Source organism: Oryctolagus cuniculus, chromosome 5 (genome assembly GCF_964237555.1).
Source record: "Oryctolagus cuniculus chromosome 5, mOryCun1.1, whole genome shotgun sequence".
NCBI lineage: Eukaryota > Metazoa > Chordata > Mammalia > Lagomorpha > Leporidae > Oryctolagus > Oryctolagus cuniculus.
This window is the reverse complement of record NC_091436.1, coordinates 138,474,211-138,491,918: the sequence shown is the minus strand read 5'-3', so window position 1 is coordinate 138,491,918 and position 17,708 is coordinate 138,474,211. Positions and strand designations below refer to the sequence as shown.

Genomic DNA, 17,708 nt, shown 5'->3' with positions numbered 1-17,708 from the left:
AGTTCAACTGCAGACAGCTTTGACCGTGAGCCTGGTTCTAGTTACTCAATGCATTGCCTCTTTATGATCCAAGTCCAGTTGTCACAGTGAGTGGAAAACCACAGAAAACAGAATGAAGCAGGACTGTTGAGGCCTCTGATTCTTCCAGCAAGGAGATGTTCATTATTCCAGATAAAACACTTTGTCCAGGAAGGGGCTCATGGAGCAGAGGTCCTGATACTGCTTGAGACCCCCACGTCCCATATCGGAATGCCTGGCTGGGATCCTGTCCTGGTTCTACCTCTGATTCTCACTTCCTGCTAAAACACACTAGGAGGAATCAGTGATGGCTTAAATAGTTGGATTCCTGCCACCCATGTGGGAAATCTGGATTGAGGTACTTGTCTCTGTCTTCAGCCTTGTCCAGCAACTGTTTTTGTTTGCACTTGGAGGGTGAATCAGTGTCTATAAGGTCTCTGACTTCATTTCAATTAAAATGAAAAATAAAGAAAAAATAAAACTATGTGATTGGCTATCAGTTCTGACTGTGGGTGAAAGACATGAAATGGGAAGTGGAAGAAGGAACTGGAAGAAGGAAGTGGTGGATAGCACCTCTGGCCTTGTAATCAGTTATGCCAACAAGGAAGATAGTAGCTGCTATGATTTCAATATTTGTGTTGCCCAGCTCATTGGGGATTTTAGTCCCATAAGTCATATATTAATGGTAGTTAGGAGATGGAAACTTAATCAAATTACTGTGTTTAGAGTTGAGGACCTTGTAAAGTGATTTGATTGGAGCAGGTTGTTAAGGCAGAGCCCCTGTGATTGAATCTTTATGGATTTATTGGGATGAGAAAGAGAGTACATGGATATGTTAAAACTTGGGGCGGAGCCAAGATGGCGGAATAGTGAGGGCGCGCACCGATAGTCCGGGAAAATTTAGTTTAATAAAAGGGGAGTTACGGTAGCCGCAGAAAAAAGAACCAGGAAAAAATTGCACGGGAATCGTGAATCGGAGGACCTACTGGGAGAACAAGGTCGCCCACTGCGCGGAAGCCAAGTCGCGGGACGGAGCCGCAGAAGCCCCAGTGCTCCAAGGGGAGTGCATGCCACACAGACAACAGCGGGGAGACTTGGGACGCTCCACACATCGGCACTGGAAGGGGAGGTGAGCTCAATAACCCGAGACATTGGTGGGGAAACGGGGGTCAGAATCTAGAGGGGGGCCGGAAAGTGCAGCAAACTCACTACCAGAAAGAAGGAAAAAAAAAAGCTTCGGGGTTTCTCTTCCCCCTAACCTTGCAAAGGTTACAAGGCTGGAAGGCTAGAATTCCCAAGAGACAAAGAGCAGGCCTGCGCTCTGGATTTACATATCAATGGGGGAGAGCTAAGGAACTGAGTCACTACAATTCAGTAGCCTAGGCAACCCAGTGGGAGTCCAGAGGAGCCAAAGACTGGAAGCTAAATACCATCAATTCTGCACAGCCGTGCCCTGCGGTGTTACTTACCCCCTGAATAAATAAAATAAATAAATAAATAAAAAGAGAGAGATTTACCACGCATAACCTGAGGGTGTCACCTTTGCACACCCTTAACCTGGAAGAACCAGGCAGAGCTCTCAGGCCGCACCCATCTCAAGCCTCCAAGGCTCCTCCAACAGCAGGCAGTCCACTTAACACGGACACAGTATAAATAAAAAAAAAAAAAAAAAGGAAAGAAAAAAAAAAAACGCACAGTGACGCAAGAAGAATTAACTATGCCGAGTAACAAACACAGAAATAGAAGCCGGCGCCGTGGCTCAATAGGCTAATCCTCCACCTTGCGGCGCCGGCACACCGGGTTCTAGTCCCGGTCGGGGCACCGGATTCTGTCCCGGTTGCCCCTCTTCCAGGCCAGCTCTCTGCTATGGCCAGGGAGTGCAGTGGAGGATGGCCCAGGTGCTTGGGCCCTGCACCCCATGGGAGACCAGGAAAAGCACCTGGATCCTGGCTCCTGCCATCGGATCAGCGCGGTGCGCCGGCTGCAGCGGCGGCCATTGGAGGGTGAACCAACGGCAAAGGAAGACCTTTCTCTCTCTGTCTCTCTCTCTCACTGTCCACTCTGCCTATCAAAAAAAAAAAAAAAGAAAAAAAAAAAAAAAAAAGAAATAGAGGGAGCAAGATCAACGATGACACTATGATGCCTCCAAATAAGCAAAACACCCCAAGCCAAGAGTATGAAGATGATGAGATAGAAGAAATGCAAGATACGGATTTCAAAAAATTTATGATAAGAACATTTAGAAGTTTTCAAAAGCAAATCCTTGAACTACAGAAATCCTTAATGGACAAGATTGAAAATCTCTCTCGTGAAAACGAAATTTTAAGGAAGAGTCAAAATGAAACTCAGAAACTAGTAGAACAGGAAAGTGTTATAGTGAAGAGAAATCAAAATGAAATGAAGAGCTCAATAGATCAAATGACAAACACATTAGAAAGCCTTAAAAACAGAATGGGTGAAGCAGAAGAGAGAATATCGGACTTAGAAGATAGAGCACAGGAAAACATACAGTCAAACCAAAGAAAAGAAGAGGAAATTAGAAACCTAAAAAATATTGTTGGGAATCTACAGGATACTATCAAAAAAACCAACATTCGAGTTCTAGGAGTTCCTGAAGGCATGGAGAGAGAGAAAGGATTGGAAGGCCTTTTTAGTGAGATACTAGCAGAGAACTTTCCAGGTTTGGAGAAGGACAGAGATATCCTAGTACAGGAAGCTCATAGAACCCCCAATAAACATGACCAAAAGAGATCCTCACCACGACACGTGGTAATTAAACTTACCACAGTGAAACATAAAGAAAAGATCCTAAAATGTGCAAGAGAGAAACGTCAGATTACTCTCAGAGGATCTCCAATCAGACTCACAGCTGACTTCTCATCAGAAACCCTACAAGCTAGGAGGGAATGGCGAGACATAGCACAGGTGCTAAGAGAGAAAAATTGCCAGCCCAGAATATTATATCCTGCCAAGCTCTCATTTGTGAATGAAGGTGAAATAAAGACCTTTCATAGCAAACAGAAATTGAAAGACTTTGTGGCCACTCGTCCGGCCCTGCAAAAGATACTTAAAGATGTGCTACACTCAGAAACACAGAAACACGGCCATCAATATGAAAGAAGGGAAGGGAAGAACACCTACCAGTAAAAGAGCATGGGAAGCTCAAAGCATATACTAGAAAATATTTCCGGGAAAATGTCAGGGCAAAGTCACTACGTATCAATAGTCACATTGAACATTAATGGTCTGAATTCTTCAGTTAAAAGACACCGTTTAGCTGACTGGCTCACAGAACACAACCCAACTATTTGTTGCCTACAAGAAACACATCTCTCTAACAAAGATGCAAGCTGACTGAAAGTGAAAGGTTGGAAAAAGATATTCCATGCCAACAGAAACCAAAAAAAAGCAGGTGTAGCCATATTAATATCAGACAAAATAAACTTTAATACAAAAACTGTTAAGAGAGACAAAGAGGGACACTATATAATGATTAAGGGTTCAATTCAACAGGAAGATGTAACTATTATAAATGTATATGCACCTAATTACAGGGCACCGGTCTATTTAAAAGATATGTTAAGGGACTTAAAGGGAGATTTAGATTCCAATACAATAGTACTGGGGGACTTCAATACTCCACTCTCAGAAATAGACAGATCATCCGGACAGAAGATCAACAAGGAAACAGCAGATTTAAATGACACTATAGCCCAAATGGATCTAACAGATATATACAGAACTTTCAACCCTACATCTACAGACTTCACATTCTTCTCAGCAGCGCATGGAACCTTCTCTAGGATTGACCACATACTAGGCCATAAAGCAAGTCTCAGCAAATTTAAAAGAATTAGAATCATACCATGCAGCTTCTCAGACCACAGCGGGATGAAGCTGGAAATTAGCAACTCAGGAAACCCCAGAAAGTATGCAAACACATGGAGACTGAACAACATGCTCCTGAATGAACACTGGGTCATTCAAGAAATCAAAAGAGAAATCAAAAACTTTCTGGAAGTAAATGAAGACAACAACACAACATATCAAAACTTATGGGATACAGCAAAAGCAGTATTGAGAGGCAAATTTATAGCAATAGGTGCCTATACCAAGAAATTGGAAAGGTACCAAATAAATGAGCTTTCAGCGCACCTCAAGGACCTAGAAAAACTGCAGCAAACCAAACCCAAATCTAGTAGGAGAAGAGAAATAATTAAAACCAGAGAAGAAATTAATAGGATTGAATCCAAAAAAACATTACAAAAAATCAGCCAAGCGAGAAGCTGGTTTTTTGAAAAAATAAACAAAATTGACACCCCATTGGCCCAACTAACTAAAAAAAGAAGAGAAAAGACCCAAATCAATAAAATCAGAGATGAAAAAGGAAACGTAACAACAGACACCACAGAAATAAAAAGAATCATCAGAAATTACTACAAGGACCTGTACGCCAGCAAACAGGAAAACCTATCAGAAATGGATAGATTCCTGGACACATGCAACCTACCTAAATTGAACCATGAAGACATCGAAAACCTAAATAGACCCATAACTGAAACAGAAATTGAAGCAGTAATAAAGGGCCTCCCAACAAAGAAAAGCCCAGGACCAGATGGATTCACCGCTGAATTCTACCAGACATTTAAAGAAGAACTAATCCCATTTCTTCTCAAACTATTCAGAACAATCGAAAAAGAGGGAATCCTCCCAAATTCTTTCTATGAAGCCAGCATCACCTTAATCCCTAAGCCAGAGAAAGATGCAGCACTGAAAGAAAATTACAGACCAATATCCCTGATGAACATAGACGCAAAAATCCTCAATAAAATTCTGGCCAATAGAATACAACAACACATCAGGAAAATCATCCACCCAGACCAAGTGGGATTCATCCCTGGTATGCAGGGATGGTTCAACATTCGCAAATCAATCAATGTGATTCACCACATTAACAGACTGCAGAAGAAAAACCATATGATTATCTCAATTGATGCAGAGAAAGCATTTGATAAAATTCAACACCCTTTCATGATGAAAACTCTAAGCAAATTGGGTATAGAAGGAACATTCCTCAATATAATCAAAGCAATTTATAAAAAACCCACAGCCAGCATCCTATTGAATGGGGAAAAGTTGGAAGCATTTCCACTGAAATCTGGCACCAGGCAGGGATGCCCACTCTCACCACTGCTATTTAACATAGTTCTGGAAGTTTTAGCCAGAGCCATCAGACAAGAAAAAGAAATCAAAGGAATACAAATCAAGAAGGAAGAAGTCAAACTATCCCTCTTTGCAGACGATATGATTCTGTACTTAGAGGATCCAAAGAACTCTACTAAGAGACTATTGGAACTCATAGAGGAGATTGGCAAAGTGGCAGGATATAAAATCAATGCACAAAAATCAACAGCCTTTGTATACACAAGCAATGCCATGACTGAGAAAGAGCTGCTAAGATCAATCCCATTCACAATAGCTACAAAAACAATCAAATACCTTGGAATAAACTTAACCAAGGACGTTAAAGATCTCTACGATGAAAATTACAAAACCTTAAAGAAAGAAATAGAAGAGGATACCAAAAAATGGAAAAATCTTCCATGCTCATGGATTGGAAGAATCAACATCATCAAAATGTCCATTCTCCCAAAAGCAATTTATAGATTCAATGCAATCCCAATCAAGATACCAAAGACATTCTTCGCAGATCTAGAAAAAATGATGCTGAAATTCATATGGAGGCACAAGAGACCTCGAATAGCTAAAGCAATCTTGTACAACAAAAACAAAGCCGGAGGCATCACAATACCAGACTTCAGGACATACTACAGGGCAGTTGTAATCAAAACAGCATGGTACTGGTACAGAAACAGATGGATAGACCAATGGAACAGAATTGAAACACCAGAAATCAACCCAAACATCTACAGTCAACTTATATTTGATCAAGGATCTAAAACTAATTCCTGGAGCAAGGACAGTCTATTCAATAAATGGTGCTGGGAAAACTGGATTTCCACGTGCAGAATCATGAAGCAAGACCCCTACCTTACACCTTACACAAAAATCCACTCAACGTGGATTAAAGACCTAAATCTTCGTCCTGACACCATTAAGTTATTAGAGAACATTGGAGAAACCCTTCAAGATATTGGCACAGGCAAAGAATTTCTGGAAAAGACCCGGGAGGCACAGGCAGTCAAAGCCAAAATCAACTATTGGGATTGCATCAAATTGAGAAGTTTCTGTACTGCAAAAGAAACAGTCAGGAGAGTGAAGAGACAACCGACAGAATGGGAAAAAATATTTGCAAACTATGCAACAGATAAAGGGTTAATAACCAGAATCTACAAAGAGATCAAGAAACTCCACAAAAACAAAACCAACAACCCACTTAAGAGATGGGCCAAGGACTTCAATAGACATTTTTCAAAAGAGGAAATCCAAATGGCCAACAGGCACATGAAAAAATGTTCAAGGTCACTAGCAATCAGGGAAATGCAAATCAAAACCACAATGAGGTTTCACCTCACCCCGGTTAGAATGGCTCACATACAGAAATCTACCAACAACAGATGCTGGCGAGGATGTGGGGAAAAAGGGACACTAACCCACTGTTGGTGGGAATGCAAACTGGTCAAGCCACTATGGAAATCAGTCTGGAGATTCCTCAGAAACCTGAATATAACCCTACCATTCGACCCAGCCATCCCACTCCTTGGAATTTACCCAAAGGAGTTTAAATTGATAAACAAAAAAGCGGTCTGCACCCTAATGTTTATTGCAGCACAATTCACAATAGCCAAGACCTGGAACCAACCTAAATGCCCATCAACGGTAGACTGGATAAAGAAATTATGGGATATGTATTCTTTAGAGTACTATACCGCAGTAAGAAACAACGAAATCCAGTCATTTGCAACAAAATGGAGGAATCTGGAACACATCATGCTGAGTGAAGTAAGCCAGTCCCAAAGGGACAAATACCATATGTTCTCCCTGATCGGTGACAACTGACTCAACACCAAAAAGGAAACCTCCTGAAGTGAAATGGACACTATGAGAAATGGTGACTTGATCAGCATAGCTCTGACTGCTAATGGACAACTTAATACATTATCCCTCATAGTATTTTTTTTGTCTGTTCTACTTAATATGACTGGTTTAATTCTGTAATTATCACACAGTTATTCTTAAGTGTTGAAAATTAACCGAAATGTGATCCCTGTTAAACATAAGAGTGGGAATAAGAGAGGGAAGAGATGTATAATTTGGGACATGCTCGGGCTGACTTGCCCCAATTGGTAGAGTTGGAAACACACCAGGGGATTCCAATTCAATCCCATCAAGGTGGCATGTGCTAATGCCATCTCACTACTCCAAGTGATCAATTTCAGTTCACAATTGATCATAATGAAAGGACTAAGAGTCAAAGGGAGCACATAAACAAGTCTAGTATCTGCTAACACCAACCGATAGAATAAATAAAGGGGAGAGTGATCCAACATGGGAAGTGAGATACTCAGCAGACTCATAGAATGGCGGATGTCCTAAATAGCACTCTGGCCTCAGAATCAGCCCTAAAGGCACTCGGATCTGGCTGAAAAGCCCATGAGAGTATTTCAGGCATGGAAAGCCAAGACACTCTGGCAAAAAGATCTCTGTGAGTGAGATCCCAGTGGAAAGAACAGGTCTTCAAAGAGGGAGGTGCCTTTCTCTGAAGGGAGGAGAGAACCTCCACTTTGACTATGACCGTGTCTAAACAAGATAAGAGTCGGAGAACTCAAGGGGCTTCCATAGCCTTGGAAACTCATAACTGGTGCATAGGGAGATTACTGATGCCATAAACAGGAGTGTCAATTGGTAAAGTCAACAACAGGAGTCACTGTGCACTTACTCCTCATGTAGGATCTCTGTCCTTAACGTGCTGTACACTGAGGCTTAATGCTATAACGAGTACTCAAACAGTATATTTCACTTTGTGTTTCTATGGGGGTGCAAACGACTGAAATCTTTACTTAATGTACACTAAACTGATCTTCTGTAAAAAAAAAAAAAAAAAAAAGAAAGAAAGAAATTTTCAATTCCCAACTTGACTCTCACTGGGATTAAACATGACAATAGGTCTGATCTGATTTCATCATCATTTTAAAAAAAATCATCTATTATTTTTCACTTTATGTTTCTGTGTGGGAGCAAACTGTTGAAATACTTACTTAAGGTATACTAAGCTGATCTTCTGTATATTAAGATAATCGAAAATGAATCTTGACGTGAATGGAAGGGGAGAGGGAGTGGGAAAGGGGAGGGTTGTTGGTGGGAGGGACGGTATGGGGGGGGAAGCCATTGTAACCCATGAGTCGTACTTTGGAAATTTATATTCATTAAATAAAAGATAAAAAAAAATAAAAATAAAAAATAAAAAATAAAAAAAAAAAAGAAAAAGAAAGAGAGTACATGGACACAGAGAGAAGTGGGTGATGCTGCCTACTGTGATTTTCAAAAGTGGCCCCTGTGCAAGTCTGCAGTGTATTCTTTGGACTTTGCCTCCCCAGAGCTGTGAACCAGAATAAACTTCTTGTCTTTGTAAAGTTCCTCTCCCTCAGGTATTTTCTTATTGCAACAGAAAGATCACTAGTTTTTATCTTTGCTTCTCTGTGCATTTCTTTGTACATAGGAATCATTTGCTTCCTCTCTCCTTACACTTATGATTTTATATGTAAATTGTTTAAGATTGTTTATATTATAATCTTAAATAATGTACGTTTTATTTATTCTCATTTTTACTTGAAAGCCAGAGAGAGAGAAAGAATGAGAGAGAGGGGGAGAGAGGGATCTTTTGCCCGCTTATTCATGCCCAAATGTCTGCAACATTTGGAGCTAGGGCAGTCTGCAACCTGGAGTCAATGACTCCATCTTGGCCTCCTCTGTGTCGCAGGGGCTGAAGAACCCGCTTATGTTACCTTCCTAGTTCTGTTGTCTGCTGGGTCAGAGTCAGAGTAGCCGGGACTTGAACCAGGCACTGTGCTGGGGGATTCTGTTGTCCTAAGCTTGGCTGCACCACAGTGCCACACTTTTGTCTTCTTAGAGCTTTCTTTTCCTCTTTAGTAGTGACCCATATTTATCTAGTTAATAGATTTTAGTTATATTTTCCCTGCTCAGGTGACTGATGTGGTTTCCGTCTCATGAGTGGACTTTGCCTGATGCAATCCTCTAAGCCACAGTGCAGCCCAGAGGAGGGTGCTGAGCTGCCCACACTGTGTGGGAAAGGGGATCTGAGGCACTCACACATTTATCAAAGTGCTTCACTCCAAGAATGAGACCATACACATGTACTCTACAGGGTCCTTGCTTGGATTTTAAGTATTCTCAATGTATTTATATATCAGCTGTCCTATATATCCCCATTCCATTTTGCATGTATCCTCATGACACTGCATTACTTTTGGATTGTCTATGTGAACAGCTTCTTTGAAAGAGACAGGAAAGTCAGGCATGCAGATTATGTGATATTATTTACCAAAACAGGAGTGATCTCTCTCTCTCTTCTTTTTAAAGATTTGTTTATTTTTGTGAAAGTCAGAGTTACAGAGAGGGAGAGGCAGAGGCAAAGAGAGAGAAGTCTTCCATGTGCTGGTTCACTCCCAACATGACCACACGTGCCTAGAGCTGTACCAATCTGAAGCCAGGAGCCAGGAACTTCTTCCGGGTCTCTCATTTGGGTGCAGGGTTCCAAGGACTTGGGACATTTTCCACTGTTTTCCCAGGCCATAGCAGAGAACTGGTTTGGAAGTAGAGCATCTGGGACTTGAACCATTGCCCACATGTGATGCCAGCACTGCAGGCAGTGGCTCCACCCGCTACACCACCATGCGGGACCCAGGAGTGATCTCATTAGTTAAGTGCACCAGCTGCCTTAATAGCTTCAGAAGCAGTGATTAAACATCATTGTTGTAGCATTTAGATAGATTTATAAGTTTTCTTGTTGTACATTTTGCAGTGAATTTATTTTGGGGGTTAATATTGATCAAAGGTACCAGGTACTTTTCTGAGTATCCCAAAGCCTACAGTTTTGTTCCCCATAAGATGTTTGCCACTTTATCCTCTTACTCAGTGTACTTACTCATTTTTTAAAAAGATTTGTTTGTTTTATTTGAAAGTGACAGGTGCATAGAGAGAGAGGGAGAGACAGACAGAGAGAGAGAGAGAGAGAGAGAGATCTTCCATATGTTGGTTGACTTCCCAGATGTCCCTAATGACCGGGCTGGGCCATGCTGAAGTCAGGAGCAGCAGCTTTGTCTGGGTCTCCCATGTGGCTCCTGGGACCAAGCACTTGGGCCATCCTCAGGTTCTTTCCAAGGCACACAGACAGGGAGCTGAATCAGAAAACTTGAACTGGAGCCCTTCAGGGATGCTAGTGTTGCAGGAGGAGGCTTTATCCTCTGGGCCACAATGAAGACCCCAATGTATTTTCCAGTGCCTTTCCTGATGGATAATACACAGTCTATTCTTCCAAACACTCCCTGAAGTAGCTCTACAATTGTACCAGTTTCATTATTGATTAGTTATTGGAATAGAACTTTGATTTCTATTTTTGCCTAGAGTCATATTTACGAACTTATGACAAGTGTACACTATTTTCCTACATTTAAACAACATAGAAGAGGAGTGGGGAGGGTCATTGTAAGGTCACAGCAAACCACACCAAACGCCAGTGTAAAGGAAAGGGTTTATTGGGGGGAAACCAGACAGACCAGAAGGAAGGGGTGAAGAAGGAAAAGGAGAGAGAGGGGAGAGTGTAAGGGGGGGAGGGAGGAGAGAGAGAGAGAGAGAGAGAGAGGTTCAGGAACAGATTCTCTTAAAACTTTGTGGGGGCAGAGAGGGAAGTAGGAGCAGCAAATCCCATTAGAGTGGGGGGGGGAGCTGACACCTGTGGTTGGGCCATGGGATCACCTGGCTTCCAGCAATGGCGGTGGGGGCTAGAGCCTAGCATGGTGTCAGGGTGTAGATCATGCCATTGGTAAGACTGCAAATATTACTTACAGTACAAAGAAACCAGAACTAAGAGGCTGAGTAGGAACAGGGGAGATTGTGTGGAGAGAAGGACAGAGGGAGAACCTGTGGGAAATGGGTGTGAGGGAGGAACAGTGCAGAGTGCAGGGCACTGGGGCGACTGGGCAGGACGGCGCTTGGCCAGCACTGAGGGAGCTGGGAGGCTCTGCCCACTGCAGAAACAGACCTGAGATTTGCAAGGGGACTCCTTGAGGGATGAATTCAGGGACGAGGATGATATCACAGGCTTCTTTCAAAGTGATAGATTATAGTTTTTCCTTTGAAAGAAAGTAGTGATTTTATTTTCATCTATTGTAAGGCAGAACAAAGGAGCAAGAGGGGAGAGTGAGAGTGAGAGTGAGAATGAGAGAGAGAGAGAGAGAGAGAGAGAGAGAGAGAGAGAGAGAATGAGAGTGCTCTTCCATCCACTGGCTCACTCCTGGAACAGCCAGTCAGCCAGTGCTGGGCCAGGCCGAAGCCAGGAGCCAGGAACTCCATTCAGGTCCCCACATGGGTGTCAGGGTCCCAGCACTTGAGTCCTCATCTGCTGCCTCCCAGAATGCATTAGCAGGAAGCTGGATCAGAAACGGAGCAGTCAGGAATCAAGCCAGCTCTTCAGTGTGAGTTTTGGGCTTCTGATCTGTGGGTTATCCAACCACTTACGCTGAATGCTCCTTTTTCTATTAAATAAGGTGATGTCCTGAGTTTTTCTGCAGTCTGAACATATACAAAGCTTCTGTACTTGTATTCATCCCCCTCCTCTGACAGCAGGTGTCTTGTGAGGTGTTTGGTCCCTTCCTGTTCTCCTGTCCATGTAACTGATCTTCCTGGCTTAGGTTCCGTCTCCTGTCTGCAGTCTTCCTCAAGAATCCTTTCTACCACTCTGTCTCCATCTACTCAGTCTGGACAGCCGAGGTCTCACTCCCCTGCCTTTCCTTACTACAAATGCAAAATAAGACACACCCTTGGCTTTGCTGTCCATTTCTCACAGTGCATTTGGCCTCAGCACTCCTTGTCTCAAAGGGACTCCCAGGGCTTGAGTGATTGACAGCTGTGATGTCACTACAGATCACATCACCATCAAGGTAAGGATTATCATCAGCCCCTCCTGTGCCCCCTCAGTCACTGTCCAGCTCCAGATCCCAGCACGTGGTCATCACCACCCTCCTCTGCTAAGCACGTCCTTGGGGGAGCCTTCATGGGAAACACAAGTATCCACTTTCTGTACATTCAGAGACGTCTGTCCACAGAGCCTTTCCTCAATGTCTTTGTCACTAATTTTCCAGGAATCTTCCTTCCAGCTCCTCAGCCAGCCCATCACACTATTGGCCACAGCCTGTGACCTGGCAAATACTCGCAAGCCTGGGTGTTTCCCTGCCAAGCAAGTGAGCAGTCAGGTGCTCTTCACCCCTGTGCTCACTGAGGTCCCAGAAAGGGGCTGCAGTGCTGCCACTGCCCACTGGGTGGTGCCTGCCTGCGGTCAGAGCCATTTGTAAGTCAGGCTGAGCCTTCTCTCCCCTGTCAGGGGATCCTAGGAGCTCCCATGGGACCAGAGGCACAGACTGGGTGGGGAAAGGCAATGCTGTGTGAGGGAGGGGCCATGGGCATTGGGCCGTGTCTTCCTGTGACTCAGCTGTGAGTGTAGGGCCTGCTCAGTGGATGCTGCATGCAGTACACACTCCCATGTGATGATGGAGTGGGGCTGTGCATGCCCTACTGTGCAGCCTCTGAATCAGCGCACAGCCAGTGTGACAGTTAGATGGGATAATAGGTAGTAGTTATGTCAGGTACCCTTGGAATAATAAAAGTGGGAGTCCCTTTAAGAGTAAACAAGATGCAGGTTTTTCTTCAGAAATTGCCTTTAGAAAGAAGAAAGCAGATTCCACCCTTCTGAGTCTATAGTTTTATCATGAACCTAGAAAGAAGAAGTCACCTCTGCCACCCTTCTGATGGCTTTTCTGTTTTATCATAAGTGGGATAGACAGGAATAAAATCTGGCCCTCTAATGGGTTTTGTCTCCACCCTTTGATTGATTTTTCCCTGAATTACGCATTAAAGACACCACTTCTACCAGCTTCTCAGGTCGGCCTCTCTAGAGCCCTGCCTGCTGGCTACTGTGGCAGGAGGTTTCTGACTTTAATATATCTTGCTTTACTCACTGCCTTGTCTGCATGGAAATTCTATGTGATACTAGGACCAAGGTCGTCTCCTTTGTCATTGTTTTACCTCTAACACAAGTTCATGGGGGTGACTCAGGTTGCATGGTGTCTTGCTTGCCCATCAGTATGTGTTCAGTCTCTACTAAGGCCCAATAGGAAGCCAAGAGCCATTTCTCAAAAGGAGTGTAGTTTTCCAAAGAGAATGGTAGGGTTTTGCTCCATCATCCTGTGGGCCAACAATCTGACTCCTCTAATGACGTCTGCCAAAGGCTCCATCAATACCCACATCTGCTGCTTTAAGTTCCACTGGGTCTGCTTGCTCCAATGGGCCCCATGGAAGAGCAGCTTAAGTGACAGGATCTGTTTCTTGTTCTGAGCCCCATTGTATGGTAGCGGCTTCTGTGTCACTTGGTAAATGGTCAGAGTAGCACACCCAGATAAGAAATATGTTGCCTCTAATTCCAAAAGTCTTACCTGGCATTTTCAGTTGTACAAGGGGCCAGGTGTAACAACTTCAAAGAGGTAGTTCAGCATGCCCACACCAGAGGAGCCACAGAATTTCACTGAGGTAGGAGGCCTCTGAATTTTTGTAGATTTTATAGCTCACATTTTCCCATGTGAATATCTTTCCAGCGAGTCACGAGTAATGCTGCTTCTTGCTCACTAGGTACAATCAACATAATGTCATCAATGCATCAGTGTGACACTTTAAGGCAGAGCAAGGGTATGGAGATCTCTGGGAAGTAAAATATGATGCATGGCCAGAGAACTGATAAATAAACCCCTGATGCAGGTCATTGAAGATGTGCTGCTGGCTTTGCCAGCTGAAAGGAAACTGCTCCTCCTTGTCTCCATTAACAGGAACAGTGAGAGGCAACTCCTAATCAATAGCTCTACACTAGGAACAATGGGGTGTACTAGATGCTCAAACAATGAGCCTATGTCTCTCACAGCAGCTGCAGAAGGAGCCATCACCTGGCTAAGCTTATGAAAACACTATGATTCTCCAGCACCCATCTCCCTTGTTCACAGGCCTAACAGTTGACTGGGGATGTCAGGGGACTCACTACCCCTCTGTCATTCAAGTCCTTGACAGTGGAGGTAATCTTGGTAGTCCCTCCATGAATGTCACATTGCTTCTGGTTTATGATTCTGGCTTAGGATTATTGGTGACAATTTTGGAAGCTTCCATTTGGTCTTTCCCACCATAGCTCTTATTTTACAGGCCAGGAACAAATGTGCAGGGATTGGCCAGTTGCTGAGTTTGTCTATGTTGGTCCATTTGCTGTTGCTGTAACAAAATACTCAGAGCAGGCTAATGGATAAGGGAAGGATGTTTATTTGGTTCATGACTGTGGTGGCTGGAAGTCCACACAGCATGGTGCTGGTCCTGGCCAGGGCCCCTCCAGCTGCATCGCATGGTAGAGAAGTGGCCACATCCAGCAGCAGCCAGGGTGTGGGTAACACATAACACATAACACAGCTTCTTAGGCACTAATCCAGGCATAGCTGACCTGACCTACTCCCATGAGACAGCACTAGTCCATTCATGAGCATTGAGTCCTGTGATCTACTTATCTTCTACTAAACCTCACCTCTAAAAGTTTTCAAATTAACCCTGTCCCTTAGAGACCAAGTTTTCAGCACGTGAACCTCTGGGAGACACAATCCAACCCATCCAAACCATACAACTCAGCTGCTGGCCCTGAAAGTTCATAATGCAAAATGCACTCCCTCAGTGGCAAAAGGCTGAATAGCTCAACTCCTGCTAGCATTGCTCAAAAGCCCGAGCCTAAAGTCTCATCTGAGAGCAGATGGAAGATCTGTCTTTGTCTCTCCTTTTCTTCCTCTCTGTGCCACTCTGCCTTTCCAAATAAATACATCTTTTAAAAGACCACGTATTTTGAGCCCCTTTAGACAAAATGTTTATAATAGGTAACTCTATGGAGACAGAAAGGTCAGTGCTTACCTGGGGCTGGGGTTGGAATGGGGCACATGCATGAGGTTTATTTCGGAGGTGAGAGAAGTGTCCTACCATTATATTGCAGTGACAATCTTGCAACTCAATTAGTATATAAAATCATTGAGTTGTACAGTTAAAATCGATGAATTTTGCGGTATGGAAATTTACCTTGATAAATCTGTGGGAGGGAGAGTGTGGAGACATTTTGTGCTGTGCCATTGCTTAGGGAATTTGCATCCCATATCACAGTGCCAGCTTGAGTCCCAGCTGCTCTGCTTCTGATCCAGCTCCCTGCAGAGGCAACCTTGAAAGCCACAAAAGGCGTTCCAAGTACTTGTACCCCTGCCACCCACATGGGAGATCCAGGTGGGGCCCCAGGCTCTTGATTCTAATGGCCCATCCCCAGCTGTGTGGTCATTTGGGGAGTGAACCAGTAAACGGAGAAATTCTTTCTTGTTCTGTGGGAAAGATAAAAGTGAAGCTTTTAAAATTGTCTCTCCCCTCTCTCTCTGTTGTTCTTTCAAATCAATAAATAAATCTTTTTTAAAAAGCTACAGAGAGAAATTACATGGCAAGAAGGCATAGAAAGTCAAGGGATTTTTTAGGAACTTCAAACTATGTATTTGTTTGTTTGTTTGTTTTCATTTTATTCTGAACAGCAGAAAATTATAGATCTTCATCTGCTGGTTCACTCCACACATGCCTGCAACAGCAGCTAATGTAGAACCATTGCATTTGTTCTTCGGAGATAAGGAGCTGAAGACATACAGATACTCCTAGAGTGCTTGACCTCAGCAGCTTGGTCTCCCTTTCTACGAGTGCCTCTGATCGTATTGCTCGGAGCTTCTCTTTTCTTTATTTAATAAACTTTGCTTCTTCTACTCCCACTGCTGTGTCAGTCTCGCAAATAGTCATTGACAACAGGACAGGAACTGGGACTCATCTCACCCGATTCCCTGTGACACCTAGGGTCTAAGGGATGCCAGTGTCACAAGCCACAGCTCAGCCAACTGCTCCACAGCGTCAGCCCTGGGGCTGAAACTCCTGTGTGATGTGAAGATTCGTCCACCAGGAGCCCCATCCTGCAAGGAGGCCGGGTGCCCTCATCTCAGGAGGACAAAGTGAAAGTGCTCTGGGTGGTATCTGGGTCGCCTGTGGAACTGGAGGCCTTCGGGGTTGAAGGGAACCCCAGGGATGGTCTCACCTGTGGTTTGCTAACTTCATTTTCATCGGATCAGCTGTAGGGGCGGGGGGCAGTCAGGAATTTCCTCCAAGGTCGCTGACTGGGCCACCTTCCAGGCAGCACTGATGCTGGTACTTGGGGCCCAGCCACGGCCTCAGTGGGCACGGAATGTGCTGAGGCTCTCTGGGCCAATGCGTCCGCTCGACCCCACCCCAGTCACGTCAGGGCCTCCTTCCTTCCTCCCCCTCTCCTTTCTTTAAGCTTTCTTTTCTTGTGTCATCTTTCTTCGTGCTTCTTTTCAATTTTTATTTATTTTTTGCTTATTTATTAGTCTGATAAAATTTAATTTTCTGTTAAGAATACCCTTTTCCATTTGACTTCATTTTATTATTATTATCATTATCATTATTATTATTATTATTTGAAAGGCAGAGATACAGAGACAGAGAGGGAGGGAGGGAGAGAAAGATATTCCATCTGCTAGTTCACTCCCCAAATGGTGACTTGGGTGGAGCTAGGCAGATTGAAAGCCAGGAGCCAGGAGGTTTTTCTGGGTCTCCCATTCAGGTGCAGGCGCCCAGGCTCTTGGGTCTTCCTCCACTGCTTTCCCAGACCATTAGCAGAGAGCTGGACTGGAAGTGGAGCAGCCAGGTCTCGAACTGGCACCCATATGGGTTGATGGCACTGCAGGCTGTGGCTTTACCCGCTACGCCACAGCTGTAGCCCCAGTTGACCTTGTGTGTGTATGTGTTTGTGTGTGTGTGTGTGTGTGTGTGTTTTATCTTTCTACTGGGACACTTCAAACACTTTGTGGGAAGTGTATATTATGAAATTGGAATTTTTGCACCAAAGTAAACTGATCTTTTATCTGTTTTCCATGATATTTATTGGCCCCTTGTACATCTCAGTGGTTGCAGAGGAATGAGGCCTCCTCATCTGCCCTGGACCCTCAGGTGTGGACATGGACTGGATGTACATTCTGAGCCAGGTTGGGCAGGGGTCCCAGGCCACGAGGCCGCTGCCGCTGACCTCTGGGTGGGGCTGGGCAGACCTGGTCCTTTGTTGGGCTGAGAGCATCCGGATGTTCCTGAGCCACATTTGCTTGTAAACATCAGTTGTGGTGCTGACAGCCTGGACTGGGGGTGGGGCGCAAACTCCTCCCACCTGAGGGGCAGATGGCAGCTAGAGGGAGGAGTGTCCACCAGGGCTCTGCTCAGCGGGTGGATCAGCCCACCAACTGGGTTCATGCTAGTTACAGATGGCAAGGAAAATTTTTAAAATTGAAACAAGAAATACTACTGTGTGTGTGCACGCATATGTGTGTCTTTTT

The 17,708-nt window shown here is 44.2% G+C and overlaps 1 pseudogene; it reads left to right on the top strand.

The window, feature by feature from the left end:
* The window catches only part of LOC138849881 (butyrophilin subfamily 3 member A2-like), a 36,134-nt pseudogene extending 19,695 nt beyond the window's left edge, over nucleotides 1-16,439 (top strand).
* Nucleotides 16,440-17,708: the final 1,269 nt, after the last annotated feature.